This window comes from Heteronotia binoei, chromosome 7 (genome assembly GCF_032191835.1).
Source record: "Heteronotia binoei isolate CCM8104 ecotype False Entrance Well chromosome 7, APGP_CSIRO_Hbin_v1, whole genome shotgun sequence".
NCBI classification, from domain to species: domain Eukaryota; kingdom Metazoa; phylum Chordata; class Lepidosauria; order Squamata; family Gekkonidae; genus Heteronotia; species Heteronotia binoei.
The window spans coordinates 133,594,083-133,607,772 of record NC_083229.1 but is presented as its reverse complement, the minus strand read 5'-3'; positions in this window follow the sequence as shown (position 1 = coordinate 133,607,772).

The window sequence follows — 13,690 nt, the reverse complement described above, 5'->3', positions numbered from 1 at the left end:
TTTGCAGTCAGGATTAAAAAGACAGACTGTGTCAGGGGATCCAACCATCTCTGCATGGAAGTCACACAGATTTTTTTCTGCATTTCTCTCCTTTCCAACCAGCGAGAAGAGTGTTCCTGAGATTGTCAGGATCCACGCAGAAGAAAAACCATACTGTTCAGCCATGCTGAAAGGAAATCAATGCAAGGGTCCCCAAAATGGGGCCTCCCTCGCACCTTCTGAATGTTTTTAGAAAGTGGGCAGGGTTATGTGGTGCTCTTGCCCAGCAAGGCTTCTGATTGGCTGTGCAGATTTTTTAAAATGTTACTTTAGCAGTTTATGGCACCACAGCACAATGACTGTGTGACTGACAGTAAGCCACAGCAGTCATTTTGTGGCCAACTCCGCCTTCTGTGGCAGCCAGATACAGGAGAATTTGGAGGCTGCCAAAGACACTTATAAAAAACACTCTCCAGTCTGGGATTTCAAAGTAGGAGAAACTGTGTTCTTATCAACCAAAAACCTATCAATTCCCCAAGCATCTAAGAAACTAGCTTACAAATTCTTGGGACCTTTCAAAATAAAGAAAATCATAAATAAAGTGACAGTCGAACTAGAATTGTCTTTCATTGCAGTCTATTACGCCGGGATCCTGGGGCTACGACCTGGCATCCGCGATTACCAGCCCCTCAACCGATCCAAATTGGGGGTCAGAGTCACCATGAAGTGCAGGAAATACTGGATGCAAGATTGAAGGAGGGGGGTGCTATATTTTTTAATTAGGTGGAAGCACTTTTCTCCTAGCCACGATGAGTGGGTGGAAGCTGTAAATGTAAGGGCCCCCAGGTTAATAAAGAAGTTTTACCTGCTACATTCAGATAAACCCTGGAGAAGACTTTGGGGGGGGACAGTATGTCAAGCATGTGGTTTATACTCAGTATTAACTGTACTACGTTCAGCTTTTCCCTGTAGAATACTTTCCCATGTAATTGCATATCAAAGCTAAGTAACCCTCCCTTCTTCTCACCTCCCTTTTCTCTTCCCCACCTTTCAGTAGCAAATGCAGGATGCCAGGAAAGGTTTCCATCCAACTGTAATAAGAATGCCTGAGACCGAGGGAAGTTTTAACCACAGAGATAGCCAGTTGCATATTTGTAGTCATTCACACGTCCTTGTTATGTCTTTGAACTATCACTCCTAAATGCTTTGATGTAACCCTTAAAGCTTCATTCCTTACAATACTTTGTATCACTTTCAAGGTGTCCCACTTTGAAGCAACAATGGATTATCAATAAACTAAGACTTTGTATTAAACAATTACTTGGCTATCTGAAAATTCCATGCTTGGCACAATCCTTCCGAGGTCAGTAAAATGAGCTCGCTGGGGTAAAGTGTAGATGACGGGGGAAGGCAATGGCAAACCACTCTGTAAAACGTATGCCATGAAAACGTTGTGATGCAACATCACCTCAGAGTTGAAAACGACTGGCGCTTGCACCTTTACCTATTTATAGGCCAATTACCAAATAAGACAGAAACCTCTTTTAAAAATGATGATTCCCCACATCCCAAACTTTCCCTGTCTGGTCCACACATGCCCTAGTAGAAGGGAGGAATTACATAGCAGTGACTAAGGTAGTAGAATGGATTGCACCACTTCCTACTGAACAGGAAGGATAGCATTCTGGAACTTCCTAGAAACAGAAATCCCCATAAGCAAGCAGCAGGAGAAGGCATGGAGACTTTCTTCCCCCAGGGAAGAATCTTTAAAAGCCTGATTCTTCGCTGACAACATGCATCACTAGCAGCATGCAATTCGGGTACAATGAGCCCTACCCACATGAGGAAGCCACGGCACAGCCTGAACGCATCTTTCTGCTAAAGCTCTAGTTGCCACACAAAAAGGCAGTTGGGTTTTATCTCTCTCTCATAATGAACCAGCCAAGTAAACAATCACTAAATGATGAGAGATTCAGGGAATTGAGTTGTATCAAAGGAGGAGAAATCTGCTGCTTCTCCTGGAATTATTCTCCTCTAACTCAACTGGTAGAACAGCCGCAGAAAATTCCAGAAAACAGCTGAACTGCCACATTCAATATTAACTCCACATCTGTCACTCACTAAGGGGTACAAAGCAGCAGCACCAGAGAGCCAATGAGCAGCACTTCAGCCACTCTGCCTGCTGAGAAAACAGCACGCCCTCCTCCTCCTCAAAGAAAAAGTCAAGCAAGGGGGGGGGGGGGAGAGAGAAAAAAGAAACCACAAAGCGGCAATAACTGGCCTAAGCAATCCTCACCTGCTCTATGCCAGACTTTTGTCTGCTCAACCCACTGCAACAGAGCTCCCCAAACTGGTGCCCATAAGTACTTTTGGTGGCCACCAAGCGTTTCAGAAAGCGGGCAAGGCCTTTGTAAGAAAGAAATTATCTGAAAGATTATACTGGAGTACAAAATTATGCATGGGATAGAGAAGGTAGAGAAAGAAGTACTTTTCCTCCTTTCTCTCATGAGCACTCAATTAAATTGATGAGAACAGGTTTAGAGCAGATAAGGAAGTACTTCATCCAAATTAACACATAGGATTTACTGCTGCATGAAGTGGTGGGAGCTACAAGCACAGAGAGTTTCAAGAGGGGACTGGATAAACATCTGGAGGAGAGGTCCATCCATGGCTCTTAGCCACAAGGTCTAAGCCACATGGAACACTGAAGCAGGGATGCTCTGTATTCTTGGTTTTGGGGGGGCCACAGTGGGAGGGCTTCTGGAGTTCTGGCTCCACTGGTAGATCTCCTGTTGACATCTGGTTTTTGACCACTTTGTGACATACAGTATTGGACTCGATTGATCGCTGGCCTGATCCAACATGGCTTCTCTTAAGTTCTTATGTTCTGACTTGTTATTGGCTGCCCTCATTCAAATGAAAGGGCTGCAATAACACACTAGAGGTTTAGGATTAGTCAGGGTCCAGGCTTATAATTCCATTCCTCCTTCAGACTTTTCTTTACTGACCCCACTGGAGGTCCTCCTGATGGCCCCTGGTTTTTGGCCACTGTGTGACACAGAGTGTTGGACTAGATGGGTCACTGGCCTGATCCAACATGGCTTCTCTAATGTTCTTTTATGTTTTTATATTCCCCCTTCATTTTCTCCCTCCCTCCCACCATGGCTTTCCTTTGACTCTTTTTATTCCCCTTACACAATCCTTGTGCAAAGTGAGGTATTATGTTTGGCTCCACCTCCTGTGACACCCATTTTGAGATGTCACACACCTAGGGCTGCCAAGCCCCCGGTAGGTTCCCAACCCACTGGCCCACATTGGTCCAGCGGGGGGAACCTCCCCCTACATCGCTAGCGCGATGACGTCACCCGGAAGTGACGTCATCAAAATGGTGGTGCGCACACACAGGGCCGCTCTAGGCGTTTCTGGGGGAACTCTTATGGTTTTCCTGGACGCTCTAACCATTTGGGAGGTAAAACTATGGTACCTATTGCACCATAGAGTTTTAACCTTCCAAATGGCTAGCGCATCCGGAAAGCCATAGCATTTTCCTGGAAACGCCTAGAGCGGCCCATGTGCATGCCACCATTTTGATGATGTCACTTCTGGGTGACATCATTTCATCACACGCGTGCGAAAGTTCCCCTCTGGGGCTTGAAGAGGACTTGGCACCACTCCTCAAAATCCCATGACACCCTGTAGGCTCAAAAAGATCAAGGATCCTTATCCTATAAAGAGTTGTCGGGGCCCAAAACCACTCCAAAGGTTTAAATGCCAGTGTTTATTTATTTAAATAATTTCAAAATAATGTTTAACATGCCAAATTAAAATGCACTTGCATATTACTTCAATTTATCAAAAGCACCTTCAGTATGCAATAAATTACATTTTAATAAAGCAGTCAATGTTAGAAAGACCAATTAATGTTTGTTTTTAAACATTTTTTACTATCCTGAACCAAGTAGGCAGCCGTGTTGGTCTAAAGTAGTAGAACAAAATAGGAGTCGATTGCAGCTTCAAGACCAACTTAGTTTTATTCAGAACGTAAGCTTTCACATGCATGCACACTTCTTCAGACGAGGAATGAGGTACAGTAAGCAGAGCCACATATAGCTGGTGGGGTTTGGAATAGTGGTACAAAGTTCTGGTATTGGATTTTAACTTTGTACCACTATTCCAAGTCCCACCAGCTATATGTGGTTCTGCTTACTGTACCTCATTCCTCGTCTGAAGAAGTGTGCATGCACACGAAAGCTTAAGTTCTGAATAAAACTAAGCTGGTCTTAAAGGTGCAATTGACTCCTATTTTGTTCTATCTAGAACCAAGCAAAAGGTATACCCTAAATTTACAGCCCTCTGTAGCTCAAACTGGCCCTCACCAAATAAAGAGCTAAAGAGTCTGCATATTAACCTACTGTTTAAACAATGCGGTCCTATGTTTTTAGCAAGGCTGCTCTCTATTAGCGACTGTACCTCAACCTTGGGGGGAGGGGCCTGAAGCAGCCCCACTTTTGGTCATGAGTTCTAAGGAGTAAATGCAAAGGGGGAAGAACAAAAGGAAGAAGCTCAGCGATGTGACACAATTAACCAACCCAACCACTCCCAGTTTAACCTCTTGGCCTGTGCCCCAGAATAAACCCTTAGAGCCCTTTCAAAAGACACGCCTGGGAATTACATTTAATTACCTTACTGAAGAGAAAGGACAATGGGTTGAATGGAGGCTTTGAGTCACTAAAAGTGTTTGCAATCTTTTGTGGTCAGGGTAGCAGAAAGTGGAAAATTTGGGGCAGAAGGACTGGTCACCAACTACCTTCAACCTTCGCAGGGAGGGGGATCAAAACTCTACTGCTGCACAACCAGGGTCTGCCTGAACAGCCTTGAAAAACCTAGCAACGTGCAACTGATCCAACATGGCCTCTGGCTTGCAGATCACCCAGTTGTCCATGAGGAACAGTCAAAAATGACGGCTTCACAAACTAGAAAAAGGTTTGTCATTTTTCCTTTTCCACTATCACTTCATCTGCAGTTAAGTGTTAGATGCAGGCAGATGAGGTGACTGAACTTTCCTGTGGCCGAATAATGTTGATGGACTTCTTTGGCAACTTTGTCTTCCCTGTTTGGGTTTCCATTATTAGATGCCAACTGACTGTGAGAACAGAGGTTGCTGAAATAACAAGGGTTATAAAAAGTATTTAATTCTAAGAGACAAGCAACCCATCTGAGCCACGAGACTGAAGAGACAGGTCCCTGTCTAGGAATATGAACATCGTGCTCACTGGCTTGTTTCCTGGTGCCCACTGGCTTCTTGGATCAAGGGTCTTGACTGAAGCAAACAAAACAAAACTGAGTTAACTGAGCAGCTGGTGCCACGCCTCTCCAAGAAAGGCATCTCACAGCCGTATGCCCTTGGCTCAGCCCTTGACACAGACATTTTCGCTTCTCTGGGCTTGGCAAACTCTCCCTGGGCAGCCGCAAAGGGAGTAAACCTTCAATTTCTTGGAATGCTGGAAACAAACAGTGTCTCTCCACTGAAGGAAAGGGCCGATCCCAGCATTTCTCTGCCTCTTGGCACCTGAAAGCAGCTTCACGAGAACCCAGGGAGAACCATCACCTGTGGGCAGGGTGGAGCACCCAGTCAGAAGTAGCTGCCTCTTGCTTTAAGCAAACACTCAGTTTGGGACCTCTCAAGGTTTTAACAGAATCACAGCACCCCCTCCCCATGGCAGCCATTTTGTATGGGACCCACTGGCTAGCTGAGTAACCCTCAGCCAATACTCTCAATCTAACCTACTTCTCAGGCTTGCTGTGAAGATAAAATGAAGAGCAGAATAAGGTAAGCTGCTTACATTATTGAAATGCAATAATGCAAGGGTATTCATGAAGTAAGAAATGCAAGAAATGCAAGGGTATTCATGAAGTAAGAAAGTAGTAAATAAACCTGAAGACCATTGAGGAGGCAGATAAAAGGCAAGGGTAGGCTTATAAGTGGGAAGGAGAGAAAGAAGCAGGAAAAAGGAGAGAGATGGGAGCTGTCAGGAGGAGAGAAAGAGGTAGGAGAAAATGAAATGACCCCTGCAAATCCTTGTACCATTCTCTGCTCTAGCATATATGCTGATTTATGCTTAGTCTTAAAAAAACACATAGGCAATCGGGCATGCGAGTCTCTTCCCTCCACCGCCAGACACAAAAGGAAGGAATGATAAACTGTAACATTTACTTTATAGTTCATAAAACCTTCCAACTGTACCAGACACATCCAGTGACCATTATCTCATTAAGCTACATCAACTTCTGAAAAAATAGACCGGGCTTTCTCCATGGACAGGACTGGAAATGAGGGGATGAAAAACTTAGAAAATGAGGTGAACAATTAAAATCACACAATGATACAATTCCGCACTCCCGCCTACCATGCAAAGTACACTCTAAGCAACTGCCACCTCATGTGTTTTCTTCTCTGCTTTTTAAGCAAACATTAGCTACTAGAATTCACTTAATGCATGCAAGTGGTAGAAAGGATTTTGGCTCTGGATAAGAGGTAAGAAGAAAAAGGAGTACTTTAGATAATCTTAACAAGAAACACTGTTACACTATCAGCTGGGCAGTCAGAGGGTATAGCCTCAGCACAGGCTGTCCTTGAATGTACAAATGTCAGGGATTCAGACCAGGCAGCAAATGCAGCCTTTAACAATGCACAGAACTGATATACAGACTTTGAGTGGGTTTCCTCACAGAGCCGGTTCCGCTCTGGTCAGTCCCTCTTCTGGCAGAGACTTCTGCTGATACATGGGCCAAACAGCTTTCTGAAGGAAACTGCTGTTCCTGCAGGATCCAATCCAATCCTGTGATCTGAGAGTGCACGTTCTGGAAGGTGGTGGTCCTTCTAGCCAAACCACTCTTCCAAACCATACGGAACAACTTGGGCAACCTGCAATGCTTGAAGCCTGACAAATCTCACCAGCTCCCAAGAGTGCCACACTGGGAACGGGAGGCAGGAGGTGCTGTGAAGTGTACTGAGGAATTCCTGGGGTTAGGAGAAGGAGTTTGCTTTCTCAGGGAAGGGGACAACGAAGTGTGCCAGGAGGCTGGAGAGGGCAGGAGAGGGGTCTCCACCAGGAGGCAGCCATTTTGCTCAACTGCCAGGGAGAAAGGATGGATAGGGACTGTGAAACATGATCTGGGGCATGAAGATGGGTTTCAACATGACTGGAGTGAGTTCAGGATCTAGATCTTCTTCTCTCATGGGGCAAGTCCCTTAAATCTGGATTGGGAGAGGCAACTATCCTGTACTGTGGTATAGCATAGATTAATGTTATCTGTTATTTCCCTTAGCTCTGTAATCGCTAGTCTTGATAACTATTTTCCACATGTGTGCTCCACTGTAATCCACAGCAGAGGCCCCCAGCCTTTAGAATTGACACAATGTGGTGAGTACAGCCACAAAATGGCTGCTGCAGGAGGTGGAGCCAGCCACAAAATGGCTCATGCAGCTTACCTTCAGTCACTCCTTGTGCAGTGGTTCTACAAAATCTGTACAGCCAAACAAATCTCCAGTGCAACAAAAGGGGTTGGTAGGTCCTGAAGAAATCTACAAAATGTTCTACAAAATCTGTATAGCCAATCAAATCTCCAGTGCAACGAAAGGGGTTGATGGGTGCTGATAGGGTTGCCAAATCCAATTCAAGAAATATCTGGGGACTTTGAGGGTGGAGCCAGGAGACATTGGGGCAGAGCCAGGAACAAGGGCATGACAAGCATAATTGAACTCCAAGGGAGTTCTGGTCATTACATTTAAAGGGACAGCATACCTTTTAAAATGTCATTTTGTTCAGGTTCTGCGGCTTGGTGATAAGGCGCCTGGTGTCCGCCACAGTCTCAGCCATTGCCGATGCCCGCCCGCCCCTGCCTCGTCACCTTTGGCTGGAGAACTGTCGGAGAAGAGGCACCTGAGGGGTGCACGAAAGGGAAGAGGCAAAGACGGGGGGCGCTCGGGTGTCACAGCGACCCAACACTCGCCACCTCTTACAAGTCCCATGCCTCTTGCGCCAAAAGCCAGCATGACGCCCCCAAGACTCACTCCGACCCGTCCGCCGGCCGCAGAGAGAGAGCGCAACCTTTTGCTAGCGCGCAAAGCAGCATGGGACTTGTAGTCTTCTGCGACATCCAGCCGACAAAGAACACTTTTAGTGAAGGGGCAGGACATGCGCGTTTCTCTCCCTCCCTTCGGGGACAGCCGGCGCTCCACCAACAGAGCGCGGAAGAGCCCCCAGCCAGCTGGGCTGAGGCAGGACTCGCAGGAGGGGAACCAGAGAGAAAAGGGCTCCGAGAAGGAGCGCCCAGCTTCAGCTCATCCCGCTGGCGCGCAGCCAACCCAGCCAGAGGCCCACTCGCACTCGGCTCCTCTTGTCTCCGGGAGGTGGGAAGGGCCGCCATTTCCCCCCGCTTTCCAGATTTTTGGCAAGCGGGGGGAGGAGGCTCCAAATCGGGGGGCCCCCGCCCAGGCGGGGGATTTGGGAAGCCTAGGTGCTGAAGAACACTGAGCTACAACAATAACCCCCCCCTTGTTTCAACTCCTCCCCACAATGCCTAGATCACTCACACTTGCTTAGAACATTATTTATAATCCTGCACATACGCACAGAGGGCTTAAGTAATTTGAAAGCTCTACCCTTTGTACTTGCTCAGATATAGCCTTTACCATGGTTCCCCAAGGGACTGGGAGGCTGGAGTCTGTACCTTGGGGTGGTGACACAAGAGGAGGAAACATGCATGTAAGCACACAACATGCATGTAAGAACACAGAGACCCAGAAAGGGTTTGTGGCATGCCCTGCCAGATGCTAGATTGTAAGCAACAGACCTCAGGGCCCGATTATTAACACCATCAGAGGCCGCAGAGCAATCCAAGGGGATTATCCAAATGAGAAGCACAAAGCTGCACCCAAGGAGCAAGCTAGTTTGGCAGCCATTCAGAAAGCCAGCGTTATCCAGGCATGGCTGAAGCGACACAGAAATCAGTTGTTGAACAGCTTCCTCCCAAAAGAGAACGCTGGCAACACACCAATCCTTGAATCAGCATCCAGAAGTTATGGCAAGTGGCTGCATTAAAGCACTCTGTCAAGAACTATATGGGGGGGACAGCTTTAATGTATAGATATGCAATTATGATACCCTTTTGAAAAAGAAAATCTAACTATCATACAAATAAACTAAGCCCACATTCTGTACCTCTTAAAACTGAGGGAGCTGCAAACAGGTACGTTTTATTTCCTACAGCAACCAGTTTCTGTGCAAGCTTAATCAGGAAGTCTGGAAAACCTGATGCAAGTCAATACACTCAATATTCTGCTCAGTATGCATCATAAAAACAAGCCCTGCTGGATCTAGACCAACATCCTATCTCACACAATAGCCCACCAGGTCCTCTGGGCAGCCGACAACTGAGCATGGAGGTTGAGGCCCTTCCCCTGATATTGTTTCTGGTCTCTGGGATCCACAGGTTTAGTGCCTCTGAATGTGGAGGTTCCCCTCAGCCACCATGGCTAGTAGGCACTGATAGTCTTATCCTCCGTGAAATCTGTCTATGCCTGTGGCTATCACCACATCCTCTAACAGCAAATTCCATATCAGAATCACTCAAGTGCCCAACTAATAAAGGGCCCACGTTCGCCAGCCTAGTCTTCGCAGGTATAATGGGCATGCGTACTAGTCACAAATGGTTGCCTGAATCACCCAAACAACTATGCTTCAGTCCATATGAGTGATGCATATGGGAAATCACCAAACACAGAGTCTTGCATACCCCAAATAAAGCTTTTGTAGAAAATTAGCCACAGTTGTACTGATCTAGAGTGAGGTTGTCTGCAAGGGAACACAATGGGCAGACAATTATTCAGTCATTCATACTATGATGATTTTGCTTTCCCTCGCAGAATTTCGTCCCTTTATCTCATTCTTCCTTGAGCAGTCCCTTTTTCCTTTTTTTTCCTTTGTTTTTCTCTGACTGTCCCACCCAGTCATTTGAATGCATATTGGTAAATGCTGACCCAGCCTAGGGAACTGAGGGGAGAGACTAAAGTCCTGGTTTCACAATGGCACACAAGAGCCTGTTTATTTCACTCTGAAGGGAAATGGTCAGGTAGGAATCCAGTTTAGGATTCAGAAGATGAACAGGCAAAAGGAATGAGGTGACTTTGTATAAAAATAAAAACCAGATCATTTGTCACAAGAAAGTAGCTTGTCATTCAGACAAACCTTTAAAACTTGAGGAGAGAGATTTCTTGGCAGTTTTTCTTACCTAAAGTAGCATAAGCTTCTTGGTCTAATAGACATTAGAGTTGATAGATCCAAGTGGGCAGCCGTGTTGGTCTGAAGCAGTAGAACAAAGTAGGAGTCAAGTTGCACCTTTGAGACCAACGAAGTTTACATTCTGAATAAAACTTTGTTAGTCTCAAAGGTACAAACTTGACTCCTACTTTGTTCTACAGACATTAGAGTTGTGAAGGCAAGAACATTCACAAAAGTTCCACTTTCCTTTCTTCTCCACTGGCTAGGGAATCACCCCCACCTTCTAGGAGCTATTTCCCCGATACAGGTTAGGGATGGGCTACACATCCCACTTCTCTAACTCAGGATCCTTCTTGATGCTCTCACCATCTGCTTCCCCCTCTCATTGTTAACTGCCAACTGCCAACCCCTAACTGACACTCTCAACTGAAGAATTCCATTTGCATCCCATCAGTCAAAGTTCTCAGACCAGGTTACAGCACTAACCATTTTCTGTCTGTCACACATGCAGACATCTGAGTCACCAGGCCAGTCACTGTGTGGACGATCTTTTCAGGGCAGCACTTTGTATGCACACCATCATCACTGGAAAACGATCTGCTCCAGTCAGCCAGCTGCGGTTCAAGTCAACTGCTGTCTAGACTCCAATCCTCTATTCTCCTGCCTCATTCATTCCACAGGAACCAAAAGAAGTTTGACAGTGAATGATGAGGCAAGAATGAAAATGTTTGCTGCGTCAGGGATAAATTGTTATTCTACAGATCAACAAGACTGGTCAGTGAAGAAATTGCCCAAGGAGCTGTGAAATCTAGCAAGCTTCATGAATCAGCTTCCCAACTGTCCAGGCCTGGTGTGGAATTCCCCACCCCAATCCCTCATCCTCATCAAACTTAAGAGTGGGTGAAAAAATAGCCTTAGAAAAAATAGCTTTAGAAATTTCCATTATGCTCTATGCATAATGTCGAACTCATTTGTTATGAGGGCCGAATCTGACATATATGAGACCTTGTTGGGCAGTGTTGGGAACCCTGTTTAAGATTAGGTAGCAGAGGTATTAACTTTATAAAGGATACAGACAAACACAATTAAAGGTTTTTTAAAAAAATGAAAACATACTTAAAACACTAGCACTTGTTAGTCTTAAAGGTACTTTCTTTGTATCTCTCCCATGGTATCCAGGAAACTGGCCAAAGGAAGCTCTGACTCTTTTCTTCTTTTTTTCCCCCAGGGGACCAGGAGGGAGAAGAGCCTCAGTCAATAGAAGTAAGAGAGGCTTGGTTCAATAGCTCTGCTGTACAACTGAGAGAGCCTGGCAAAGCAAGCACTGCCTCTCCCCCTTCCATCTCCAAGGAGACTGAAGGCTACCGGAGAACGAGCCTCCTCTATTGCAGCCCCCCACTGGTGGAACCAACTCCCCGATGATGTTAGAGCCTTGCGGGACCTTGCCCAATTCCGCAAGGCTTGTCAAACAACACTTTTTCGAATGGCCTTCAGCTAAAGTACAAAGCTGTTTAACATCATGGTATGGAACTTAGCACCAAAACTGTTTACAAATTGTTCAATATTTAAAGTGCAATTGTTAATTTTAATTGATCTTACTGTAATTGTTTTTAGTGTTTTATGGTTTTATTGTGGATAGTTAATGTTGTTAGCCGCCCTGAGCCTGCTTCAGCGGGGAGGGTGGGATATAAATACGAAAATGGAAGGAAGGAAGGAAGGAAGGAAGGAAGGAAGGAAGGAAGGAAGGAAGGAAGGAAGGAAGGAAGGAAGGAAGGAAGGAAGGAAGGAAGGAAGGAAGGAAGGAAGGAAGGAAGGGAGGGAGGGAGGGAGGCGCCTCAGTCAATGGAAAAAATAGAGGTTTTGCTCTGGGGCGCCTGTGCAATTGAGCAAACCTTGCAAAGCAAGTTGTTGTGCAGAAGGAAGCAAGAGAAGGGGAGAAGGAAGCAGATGACAGCCAGTTGCTCAGAGGCCTGATAGGAGCCCTCCAGGGGCCTGATTCAGCCCCTGGGCCGCATGTTTTACACCCCTGCTCTATAGTGTTAGCCACAGGGATTAGGGAACATCCCTAGATCACCACCATGATGTGACACTGCATCCTCCTCAAACTCCACCCTTCCTAGGGACTCCTACCAAAATCTCCTGGCATCTGCCAGCTCGCTGAAGACGGCAGGGGTCCATGCCTTCAGAGGATGGCTATAGTCAGCATAGTGCTAGACCTGAACCAGAAAGAAGGGGGTTCAAAACCCTGCTCAGCCTTTCCACTCACAGGGCAACAAGAAGTCTCTCTCAGGCACACTTCCCCCATAATGCCTGGAGGGGGTGGTCAACCTAGATTTGATAGGCTTCTACATCTCCTGAAATTTCAGGTTCTCACCCACACACCCACCCTCTTATGATTTCCTATGGAATAAGTAAACTGTGCTAAAACATAGGATGCACCAGTTTTCAGTCCTCTCTCCCTTTAATGCTGGGTAAAGATGGATTTTTTCTTGTAGAAAAAGGCATTTATACTTCTAAGTTCAACAAACATGCCAATTAATATAATGCTAACTACATTATAAACAATGCACAGCTTTGCAATGTTTCTGGGTTTTTTATGTCTCTACCCAGACTTGATTCCTATACTGAGGTGTCCAAGAAGCTGCCTCTGAAATTTTGTCTGAAAACTCCAGCAGTCCCAAATATGGCTGCCAGGTTGCTTACAGAGAGTCCCCAGAACGAGCACATTTCTCTGAGAACAAAGTATTGGCCTTGCCTTACAAAACCTGAAGCAGGCCATTTGAAGGACAACATTCTCCCATAAGCACCGGACTCTGACCTGCGGCCTTCCCTTTCTGTGAGCAGTAGGCAGCAACAAGAAATCAGCCACAGACAAGATCTGTAAATAGCCCTTTAACATTTTCCAGAATAACTGCAATCATTTAAATATAAAACTGAAGTATTAAAATGTGTCTCACTCTAATGGTGGAGTCGTTATATGGTTATTATTTGGACATAATAGCATTGAAAAGAAGGATAATGAGGATAGAGTGACACAAATTTGGGTCTGGTTTGCACTTTAAATATGGATATCGTTTTGGATCTCTCTCTCTCTCTCTCTGTGGGGGTGGGGGTGTAAAATAAGAGAAAGGCAGCCCTGTTTCCACACTCCAGTTATGGAACTTCCTCCTGAGAGAAACATGCACCATGGCTTTCTTATTTGAGCTTTTGACTGGTGGAGGGGGTTAATTTGGTCTGGTATGGGCTGCAGACCTCCCAGAGTTCTCCTGGGATTACAACTGACTTCTAGACTAGAGGTCAGTTCCCCTGAAGAAAATGGCAACCTTGGAGACCAGATTCTATCCCATCAGAGAGCCAGTGTGGTGTTGTGGTTAAGAGCAGAAGACTCTAATCTGAAGAGCCCGGTTTGATTTCCCACTCCTCCACAT